The 12124-nt window shown below is 45.1% G+C and overlaps 2 long non-coding RNA genes across 2 annotated transcripts in view; one reads left to right on the top strand and one right to left on the bottom strand.

Moving 5' to 3' along the window:
• LOC125944046 (uncharacterized) overlaps positions 1-12124 on the top strand; it is a 263153-nt gene that overhangs the window by 48947 nt on the left and 202082 nt on the right. The window lies entirely within an intron of this gene.
• On the bottom strand, positions 3516-10136 carry LOC125944047 (uncharacterized). The gene is made up of 2 exons (XR_007466080.1): positions 10044-10136; positions 3516-3711 (listed from the first exon to the last, which is right to left on the bottom strand). It is a non-coding gene; the product is annotated as an uncharacterized LOC125944047 (long non-coding RNA).

Below are 12124 nucleotides of genomic sequence, written 5' to 3'. Positions count from 1 at the left end.
GGCGCTGTACAATTGCGTACCAATGCTGCCGTCCCTTTCTCCGTCGGATCCACATACGTTACATACCCAGCGAATCTGGGTCGTTGGTTTATCTCTTGTAATACTATCACGCGAGGTTTGTTCTTGAGTGAGACCACGTGTTGTTGCAGCTCACCCGCCTTGTTCCTGAAGCCATGGCAATTCCAATGTAGAATCATCGTGTCGTCCTTCCGCCTAATCTTAGTTCGCTGCGGCCATCTTTGGTCAGGTCCAGGCTGCTGCCCGAACGGTGCATTTCTGTCCCTGGTTTGGTGTACGGAGCGTTCTTCCTGCTTTTCTTTGCGAGCATGAGTTCGTTCACGTTGGCTTCTAGTTTGCCACCCTTTGCACCCACCAGCGTCAGCTAAGGCGTTGCGCTGCTGAGCACGAGATCGCGGGATTGAATCCCGGCCGCGGCGGCCGCATTTCGATAGAGGCGAAATGCAAAAACGCCCGTGTGCTTGCGTTGTAGTGCACGTTAAAGAACCCCAGGTGCTAAAATTTAATCCGGAGCCCTCCACTACGGCGTGCCTCATCAGAACTGGTTTTGGCACGTAAAACCCCCGAAAGATGAAATAAGAATGCTATCCTTTGCACTGGTCTTTGCCATCTCTGAGCAAACTTGCTCTACTTGCACTGCTAGCTGTGCCTGTGCCATTTGGCATGTGAGTTGTGCCACCGCGTTGCTGACATCTTGTAGAGGTCGTGTTCACCTTGGTTCTCCCTCCTGGCTCTTGTAGGCTCAGCACGAAGAGGAATTCGATCTCCGCTGCTGCCGCTTTTGATCAGGCCAGTGTTCTGACAGCGAGTGTCCGCGGTCATAGAGTGGGATGTGTTCGTGTTTGCCTGCGCGCGCGTGACAACTTGCTTGGTAACTTAGTTAGGAGGGAAATATTTGTAGCAGTTAATGCAGCTAATAAAATTGCTGAACTTATACTTCGTATAGCTGTCTAATAATTTGCTATCGCCAGTAATGCTTTGTGTTGCGGGAGAAACTTCGACTTTTTTTTTTACCAGCCGCGGATACCAACAATGGGGGTGGGGTCCGCCTTTAATGCTGTCTTATAACGCCAGCACAGAAACAACATTCTCAGAACTAACCGCTTGCGATCAACGCACACGCCCAATGTCGATGACGGTGCCAGATCACTGCTTACGTCTTTCCACTACACATTACAAAACCCTCGTACAGACAAATTTTCAATATGCTAGTGCCATAGTATAGAGACCCATATGGTGTAAATGAAACAAATTCTCTAACACTGAACAAAAATAACAGAGTCGTTTTAAGCTTTTATCTACAACCCGACTACACGAATAGTTAAAATGAAAGTTAATCTCGCTGTTTGCGCAACTCGCGCAAGTTTCCCGTCTATCATTTCTTTCCTTACTACGAAGCACTAAGTGATGCATCCCGTATTTGTCTTGGCCACATTTCTTATCTCAGTCAAGCGAAATTCGCATAAAGTTGGAACTTTCGGCTTAAGAACGACGTGTTTATTAATGTCAATGGTGCCCAGTACATCGAAGGAATCGAACGTTTGTCTCGCTGAAATTCGAGGGATATTAACGAGAATTGGCACAACCTTGTCTATTTGTCAATGTTGATGACCTGTACGAACTCATGTATATCAACTTTTAATGTTCTTTATGTTAGGCTGTGTCATGATGCGCTTAAACATCCAGCTTTCTTTGGTAAATTTAGAACAAATGCGAGTTGCGTGTCATCCCTTTTTTGCATTTGTTTCTTCTGTTGCACAGCCCCTCTTACTTTTTCCCAAGTAACTTCAGGATAAAATAAATCACAAATCCGCTCAGTGACTCGTAATGCAGATGTATAAACGTGCCAAATAGAAGCCTGAATAAAATGACGCCAGACTTCTGCTACCTTGCAGAATCTCATCCAGCGAAGCTGTTTATTTGGGAGAGTTGCGCTAATAAGTTCATTTGGCTGTAATTAAACTACGTATCTTGAAACCGTATCGATATATCCCGTTTTCGTGCACTTGTTAAGAAATGTTTTACATAGGCAGTAAATTTTTCTTAAACATTTTAAGTTGCGCGAACATTGGTCATATTCCTCCTCCTGTTTTCAATAAATATTTGATCTAGGTGGCTGAAATAGTTCTTCCAGGGCGGCGGGCTAAATTGTGTGTTGGTCGTTCGACACACTCATGACGCTCCGGATTATTTGCATGTGTACGTTTGCCTTCATTAACCCGCAGCCTTTGAAATTCGCCAACAAATTACAGATAGTTTTGCGGTTAGTTGGTGTCACTAATGCAATTGGCAATATTTCTTATGATGGTGTGTAATAGACCAGAAGAGATGTTGTACATGTTATGATTATTATTATGACAATCACTGTGAGGAGTTCATACTATTCATGGAATAACGAGATGGCGACAGTGTTGTGATATGCAAAAGTGCAGTGTGTTTAATAAAGAGCTTTACAAGGCACGTAGAATGGCCGGGCTGCTGTCTTGCTGTTCCATCTGCGACACGCTGCTCCATCTAGCAGCACCGACGCGAAGTCATTTATGTGACATTCGTGATCGCACCGGTGGCGAACCGGAGCGCATGCGCCGTGCACCGCAGTCAAGCTACTCTCTGACGCTTCCTTCTGGACGCGCTGCGGATTGCCATGATGTTCATAATAGCGTGCACCGTTAGCATGGGCAAAATGTGTGTAAGAAAGAAGAGAAGGGCGCACGTATGCAGGCCGACGTTATTGCGTGCGGTTGTGAGGCTCGTTTATCAGACACAATCCTTCTAGACAGGAACGTAGCGCTTCGACGCTTCTCCAAGACTGTATAGGAATTTTTTTGTATGAAAAAGAATCGGAGATCGTTGTATGTATTGGTTTACCGTCAATCGCACTAGTTATTTCACAGCTTGACTTCTTGTGCAACCGTCTTGTACGTAGATGCGTTCTTCCTGCGATGTTCCTGCATTTTTATTGGGCGCATGCGTGACAAGGCGGCATATATGTAAAACCGGAAGGGCCATGAGGCGATGTACCGAAGAAACACAAGCGCATGCAAACACAATGAATGGTATATGTAAAATGAGTAACAAGTTCGACTGAGGAATTAGACTAAAACACACGCTTACCCCTTCGCTTCAGAGGGAAATTTAGGGATAGCAAGCCGCAAGCACATTTCTGCAACGTTCTTTCCGATGCGTTCTTGGAGCTGTAGCCTTGAGTTATCAATCATGGTGTGTTATGCAACGCCGTTGGCCATTAGCTCCCGATTCAGAGCAGCGCACGAGTTAGGGCTAGTTCATGCCCCGTGATTTAGTGTAGCCCACAACAATGAAAAAAAAAGACGACAGTAAATAACTCGAGTTCCATTAGATCGCTCATCTGTGCCGTACACAGTTTACTGTGGAAAGTGTTTGTGAAATTCGCGGCGCTATGCAGAATCCACTCTTTAAATTTTTTGTTTATGTGAACGAGTTTCTTCTTTTTTTATGAGAATGAGATGACAGGTCTGTTTGATGAGAACGAGTTCTTTATTTATCTCCATTTTGTGCTCGTGGTGTGGCCGCATCTAGACTGTCATTTGAAGGGTCATAGTATTCATCGATTCCGTCTCCCGACCAGGTGTAACAAGTGCCTTCGGTAGCGTTGTTCAGAAGTACGCAGAAGCAGGTGCCATTTGAACATGTGAGATTTTTTGAAGGATTGCACTGCAAAAAAAAAAAAAACATGTATAGAAGGTACGTTTAGACGAGTATATTGCTAATTCGACGCGAGTCACTCATAAATACTTTGTATATATTTTTCGACTATTCTACAGCGTAGTATGATTTGTTCATTCATTGACTTTTTAAATGCGCATTTCGCTCTTCTGGCTTCACACAATTGCGCTGAATAGGTGACAAGAAAAACAGCTTTTCTGGCAGTTTATGCGCCGTGTCCACTTCTTGAAGCGTTAAACGCGCACAGCAAATTTTTTCCTTCTTACGTCATTCCAGCCAGCTATTGAAATAGAGACCGTTACGCGTGTAATGTCCCGGTCAAAAGAAGAAGAGGAATTAAAGAAGAGCAATAAGATCGACTGAAAACAGTAAACAGTTGATCAGTCTCAGATCCTTTATTCTACTATTGGCGCAGCCCGACAGGAGGTGGATAGAAGTACGAGTTCGTACTACTACAGCGGGACAACCGTACGTCACGTTCTACCAAGCCGAAGATGAAGAACAAGTGGAAGTCCAGGAGACAGTGACGTCACCAAGCCTGCTTCAGTTAAACACAAGTGAGGCTAAAGTAAATGCGGCGGATCTCGTCAGCCGAGGTATGTGGAAGATCATTAGTAAAATGTCCGACAATGAAAAGCACTTCCGATAGTTATCAATTAGCAAGCCCTTTCAAAATGACAATAGCCAATACGTTGCTATGCTTATGGAGCAGATGTTGAAAGTGCAGACCTCACAAATTTACCAACATGGCAATTGCTTACAATGCTAACAGAGACTCTGCGCGCCAACACTCGTCGCAAAGCTGAATTAGTGAAGCCGGACGTGTTCGATGGGACGTCCGGGTCGGCAATCACTTGGCTGAAGTTCTTTGAATACACTTGTAAAAAGAACTGCTGGGTGACATCACATGATATATAAGTGCAAAATATCAGGTTGTTCCTTGTACACAACGCCAACAAATGGTGTGAACTCCGTATAACAGAGAGCCAGGACGACGCCTGGGATCACTGGAAAGCAAGTTTTATCTCGGCTTTTAATCAAAACTCGGTCGACCAATGGGACAAAGCTATACTTTCCAAACAACGATCAAGTTTACTAATTGACTATTTCTACGAGAAGAGACGGTCCTACGAGAAGAGAGCAGATCCTACTTTGCCTGAGTCGTCCATTGTGCCGTTAGTCATCTACGGTATGACAAAGCAATGCTAAAGGCACGGGCGAATAAGGTCGCCCTAGACAGTTGAAGACCTACTTAAGGCCTTAAGGGCGTTTTCCATGAAGCCCCTGGGCCCGTTGCACAGCATAATTTGACCCATTCACCCAGAGTTCATCCGGATAATACAGCGACAGCGATGACAGCACCCACCAGAATCCCAGCTTCTGACTATTCCCCTAACAAAAAATACGTTAAGGAGACAAAAAAACTAATAAACGTGGGTGCACAGCCCCACCCGTGTAACCATAACGAGGCTGTCTACACTTGATTCGATCAAAAGTTTTGCAAACGGTACTGCTTATTAACGAAAAAGAAATAAATGCTCCAGTCGACACAGGACCTTCAATGAGTCTGATTAATGAAATCATGGTGAAGGCAGGTGACATGTGACAGGGTAAGGTGGTAACGGTTCAGAGCTATGATGGATTATCTCGAACACTGCACACCTGCACAAGAGTCAATGTACATTTTGCTGGGGAGGCCTTCACATTAGAAGCGCTGGTTATGCGTGATGTCGAATTCTTGTTTTTACTATCAAGACCTGACATGAATAAGCTACGAATGAACATTTCTTGGAAAGATGAAGTGACTCTTGACCCCCTGGTTTCAAATGTCCAGACATCGACACAGATAAAAATTGCCAAATGTGCTAATGATATATAGACAATTTTTCTCGAACCTATATGACTCGATACATATCCACCTGCAGCTTCTGTACCCGAAGTACCTTTTGAGCTTCGTGACACGACTATAGTACGGAAGAGAGCCTACAGGATTTCACATGAAAAGAAAACATGGCTGAAACAAGAGCTTCAATAAATGCTGTAAGCGGGAATAATAAGGCCCTCAACGTCACCTTTTGCCTCTCCTATAACTTTTGTCCCGAAAGAAGATCGTTCACTGCGACTTTGTACTGATTATACGCAATTCAACACCCAAACAGAGCTGTATCCATTCCCTATGCCTTTGATTGACATCATTATTGTTACTAGAGGATGCCAATGGTTCTCACGAATCGATTTGTGCAAAGGTTACTGGCAGGTACCCCTCCAGTAAAAATCAAAGAAGCACACGGCATTTATAATACCTTTTGAAATATATATGAATACAACCGTCTGCCATTCGGTTGGAAGAACTCGGGTGCTTGGTTTCAGCGCGTGATGAACGGATTTCATAGGAGATTTCTGCAATAATTCTCAATAACCGCTTGTGATTAATTGAATGAGCGTGTCATAGCATGCAAGCTCACGCACATTCAACTTCTCTGTCTTTTTCACAGCGAAAGCTGTATATGGCTAGGCGAAACGAAAAACCGTTCGTCCCATGTTTCGATAAACGCCTCCATTGGCTGCGCCGTCAGTTGCGTCGTTCTCTACGTCGCACCCAAGCGCGCGCGCCATTGGCAGTCCCGTTAGTGACGTTGTTCTCTGCGTCGTACCTGCTCTGCCCGCAACGCCGGCTTCTCGGCTCGCCGTTGTCGCATGCGTTCGATATATCCAGTTAGCTCGGCGTCATGGTTAGCAGCAGCCGCCCGCCATTGGCGCTTGCGTTCCAGTTTGCGGTTTCAACATGGACGTTTCGTCGCAGCTGAAGCCAAAGTACTGCTCGAGAAACTCCCACCGAAAGCGGGCGTTGGCCCCGGCGAACGCGCACCCGCCATTGCCACGTTGACACTGCTCTTCCCGCAACGCCGGCTCCTCGGCTCGCCGTTGTCGCATGCGTTCGATATCTCGAGTGAGCTCGGTGTCGTGGTTAGCGCACATCCGCACGCAACGTTCCACTAGAAACACAAACATGTAACCAATAATTGAGAAACGCTTCAATACAGCGTCGGGATTAACCCACTGCTAAACACCGGGGCAGCACGTTTCGGCTTCGCTCGTTAACCATCTGTACGGAGTGCTTGGGCGGTGTTCTTTTTTAGGGGCGAAGCTCCTTAGGGTGTGGGTCTGTCCCTCCTCTGTAGTATGTAGTAGTAGTAGTCGTTGTCGTAGTAGGTAGCCGCGTCTACTTTTATGAAAAAAAAATTCCGAAAGTTGTGTCCGTAGCGCGGAATCGAACCAGGGACCCCTCGCTTCCGAACGCGCGGCGCTAGCCACTACGCCACGAAGCGCACATTGACACACGCACCACGATGACAATAAATACCCAGCATTAACGAAAGACTGCGCGTTTCTAACGCGTTTGTGCTAGCGCGTTACGGCCCGTGTAAGAAGCTGGTGTAAGACGCTGTGGCCTCTCCGCCTTACCCCCGTATTCATAAACGCTCCTCGACTTGAACTTGACTTGCCACCGCCTTCAACGCGCAACGCGTTGAAGGCGGTGGCAAGTCAAGTTCAAGTCGAGGAGCGTTTATGAATACGGGGGTTATACTCTCTCAGCAGTGATGTGATGGCGTCGTCAAACGCGGTGAACGTTCCGGCATGTGGGCATGTGTAAACAGCTGCGTAAGACGCTGTGGCCTCTCCCCCTTACTAGAGAGTACTGCACGTTTCTAACGCGTTTGTGCTAGCATCCCCTTAAGCGGGAGATGGTGCAATTATAATGAAGGGCGCTGTTATAATATGGGAATGACGTCACATATGGCGCGTGTCATTGGTGGAAGTCAATCGTTCGATTTAGTGCGGCGAGACTGGGCGAATTACACGGAAGATTCACGGTTTACCGATGACTCCCTCCGCAGCTTCGCCCACTCATCATCATTCACTCCGTAGATATGCGGTGTTTTTTTTTTCATTTTTCCTTTTCTTTCTGCTCTCGCTAGAGCGGGGTAGCAAACCGGGCTCAGCGTAGCTAACTTCCCTACATTTTGTTATCATTTCCTTGTTCCTCTCGTCCTTCATGTTCACGTGAGGATCTCTTATGGACCTTATTTTTGTTAGCACATCAGATGGTTATTAGTCCCGGGTCTTAACGGTACTGTTCAGACTGCGGGCAGCAGTTACAGGACTCCAAAAAGAGGACTTCGTTACGCGCCATCCTTGTGGAAGATTGCAACGCAATGTTATTAAGCAACGTAGGGCTTTGAAAATAATGGTCTCCTTCGGGCTCTCCTGGTATCGCGTTCCTTATGAGAACCCGCCAGCCGCGGCCACACTTCAATGGGGGCGAAATGCAAACACTCTCGCGTACTCAGATTTCGGTGCACGTTAGCGAACTCCAGGTGGCCAAAATAAAGCTGGAGTTTCCCGCTATGACGTACCTCATAATCAAGTCGCTGTTATAGCAAGTAAAATACAACTATTTATTTTAGTTATTCTCTAATGAAAAGTGTCGACCGAGTCTGAGGGGTATCGTTTCATCTTTCCGTGAGACCAGTTGCCTGCGCGAGAAACGCCGATAAACAGGGGTAGTGTGCGCCAATTCGGCTGAGGTATGCTTTCAGTCATCGGCTATGGCATGTAGCCGCCCGATGTGCACTTTTCTTTTGAAGGTCATGCCTCCACACAAATCTGCACTCATAGGAAGCCACTAGGTGACCAGTGGCGAGAGGCTGTAGTCCAGATACTTCAACGTACTTTACCGGCAACCAGTGGCCAATATACAATGTTTTGATCTCCGACCTTCTTAGTAGGCAGGCAGAGGTCTCATGCGTAGTCAATCAAAAATGTCTGAAAAATTATGTTTGGATCTGCGATGTGTTTTAGCAAGCCAGGTGGACGTCCAGGTAGTCGCTTGTATTGTTAACCAATTAGACAACTTCAAAAAGCTGATTCGTCATGACGCTGAGTGCTCCCTGCGCCACTCTCAGACTGATTGCGAATAGACTAAATTAACCCTGTAATCGACCACTTCTGTCATATATGTTACATTTCGGTTTTCTTGGAGATGGCTGCGACATTCATGTCCTTGTTTTTGTTGGCCCGACATGCAAATCGATATTGTGTACTGCGAATTCTCTTAACTTGGCTTTGGCAGGCTGCTTACAGCTGTCGCGAAGGGTCATATGATCTGATTGGCTTTCCGTGAGGAGGCATTTCCCGGCCCATAGCAAACAACTGCCTGCCAATGCAACTGGCGGAGTAGGCCCTAATAACTGAGCGCGTTCAGTTTCTTTGCAACGTGTTTGAAAACACCCCTGCCGTTACACGCAAGCCGTAAGCCAGATTGAGAATGCTTTCTATATTTGGTGGTTCAACACCTAAACGCCCAAAAAATGAACCACTCAGAAGATAGCGGGCCACAAATAATTGAAATTAGTATTTGCGAGTGTGTTCTAGAACCTAATAATTACCAAGCTGCTGTAAATATAGTGATCAGAAAGATAAGAAATTATTGCAGATGGAGTGTTGACGAACAACACAAAAAATGCAGGAGGTCTCTTCAGGTTCCTGCTTCCTGCTAGCAACATACAGTTGGGTTCATCCTATATATGTATATGTATGTATATATATATATATATATATATATATATATATAGTGATTTTTTATTATATTTCACAAATATATGTGTTTGTGTGTGCCCGATAGCATCGTTTCTTTTTTTCAACGTCACTTGTAGGAGAGGTGGAAATAGCCTGCATAGGAAAGTGCCTTGTCCCACGGCATATTTCACTGAGGTAATGATCTCATGTTTCCATAGCACACATCGTAAAGCTAGCCTCACTTTCGAAATCTCCGCGCTCGATATGTCGAGAATATCCCTACAAAATACATTGTCATTCCAGTTAACAAGTTAAAAAAGGTGTGCGTAATCAAGAACACGAACGCATTCCTCAGCTAATATTAAAAAAGAATACCTCGACAGTGGCGCTTGCCTAAAGATTTCTGCGGAACAGACTTAATTTCTACGACAGCTCGGCTTCAATTTTGCAATTGCAATGTGTCTCCTGAAGTAAGTAATTAGCGAAGTGATTATTGAGTATTGATATTTACCCACCTGGAATGTGCAATTTATCATGGAAGCAATGTCCTTCTCCACACCGATTTTCGCCAATATGCTACAAACAATTTTCTTAACATTTTATCCCGATCTAGAATCGTAAAGGCCTTTATATGTCAGTACATGGTATAGTTTCCCATTAGTAAAAAGTTATTTTCAGGTTACTATTTTCGCTAAGGTTTAGGAAAAGCAGTCAATTTACTATGCACTCAACAGACTTACCGTTTGATTACAGCTTTCGACGCTAATGTTTGGCTCTTTGGTTGTGCTGCTGCTGGAAGAGGAGTCTGGTCTGCTCGAATCCAATAAACCTGCACGATTTCCGAGGTGTATGTATTCCATCAGTTATATAAACCAATAGTATAGTTTAGTGACACTAGTTGGCCATGCGGTTGAAATACTACTGCAAAAAGCATTCCATTATTTGTATGAAATTTGTTGCGTATCTTCCTACGTTTCTCGGCATTCCCGTCTAAGAACCATGTCGCATTTTAGTCACACGGGCATCCCACCTCTCGGAGGCAAGATGAAGTTCACTACCCATGCATTTATAATATCATTACGCGTAAACTGAGTAAACGGCGAAGTTGCTTGACCGTGAGACAGAAACTATGACTTTGGCTGGATGATTCTGCGGGTATCCCTTAAGCCATCTCGCTTTAACAATCTTGCCTAGCCTTAACCTCGTTATATTGCATGTAAGTGTATCTCTCACGTATCTATCGTGTCCGTCACAGTTAAGTGAAGGTGCGGGGAAAATACACCTTACAAAAGAACTCCGTACCGGTCGTCGATTCGAACGCTGCTCAATATTATCAGAAGATATGGTGCCTGCACCAGCTCGTGTCACTTTGGGTAATGTGTTTCACACCGGAGGAATCTTTGCACATTCCGTGGTTTCGAACTTCCGATATCACACATTTTTAGGCCTGATTGGTGATTGCAAGAGGGTGATAACCTACAACATATGGGTGCCTGCCATGCTGATTAGGAATGTGGCCATCTACATCAAAGCCACGTACTAAAAAAGTATCATTTCACGAGGACGAATACATAATGGTGCGTTGAAAGTCACGTAAAAAAACACATCTTGCACTTTTACGGAAGCTGGTTAGAAGGATAATTACCTGTGAAAGAAGAGCTCGCGTAGCGGTTGTAAACGTCTACAAAACCTTACGACGGCTACGTAGCAGAGGTGTTACAACTGTGCCGAAGTGCCGATGGCGAGCTGGTCAGGTGCGATGTCGAACATACGCGTATATTCATTGTGTTGTGCAATACTTCTTCGGTTACATTTCTTCGGTTACACGTTTTCGCGTATTCCCAATGCAGCTGTGTTTTCCACTGGGAAGTCTGCACGGTTAAAACAGCCACCATGTTTGTCAGACCATCTAACCGGGATCGATCGCTGTGACCTTATGGACTAACCCCTACCAAGGGGTTAAGTCTATCAGGTCACAGCGATCACAAGCCAATTGTTTCAGTGAACGCTCATTGTTGCTTGAGAGGAATGCGGTTTTCTTAATAACTGCGTTCATAATAGCGCTCTTGCCGCGTTTATTTTTATTTTTATTGGCATCAAAAACACATCCAGTGTTAGGAAGCGTGCCTGCTTCATCCTGTTAAAGCAATCGCTTTCATTCGCCAACCCTCGTATCGTGTGGTTTGTGTGTGTGTGTAGTTTTTGTGTATGGGACCTCGAGGGTGACATTGACGCGTGTATACATAGAAATAGAAATAAATATCTATAATTATCCGTTGGTCGGCTTCAAACCTGGTGTTAATTAGATTAGATGTGGTCGTAGTAGACAGCCATCGATGAACACGGGTCGCTGTAATGAGTACTTCTACGGCAAGCGACTCACTTGAGCTATTAGCCACAGGGTGTCCCAGATGTACCAAGGGCGCTCATGTTGCTGTTTCTTATCATTACTCTTTGAACGGATTAAATTCGCAGAAATAATTTAGGTTGGTTTATCTGCGGTGACAGCATTGATAATATTGAAAATCCATACAATTTTGGCGATGCAATCATCGTCTCTCGGTAGTATAGTGAACGCCTACCTGGTGCAATACACGCAATAAATGATTCAAAATTACCTTTTGTCGAGTTTGGCACAGTTTGAGATTTACGCGAGCACTCGCGATGACCTCTTTAGATGAGTGTTCAGTGCTGTGCTTTGTGTATGTATTGTACCTTTATTGTGAACTTCGCACATCATTTTATTTTTAAAGCTGTCCATCTGGGCTTCGATGCTAGGCAAACCTCTCCAAGATGAAGGTCAGCTGCGGCGCGCATGCGT

Source organism: Dermacentor silvarum, chromosome 3 (assembly GCF_013339745.2).
Source record: "Dermacentor silvarum isolate Dsil-2018 chromosome 3, BIME_Dsil_1.4, whole genome shotgun sequence".
Lineage (NCBI taxonomy): Eukaryota > Metazoa > Arthropoda > Arachnida > Ixodida > Ixodidae > Dermacentor > Dermacentor silvarum.
This window is presented reverse-complemented; position numbering and strand designations above follow the sequence as displayed.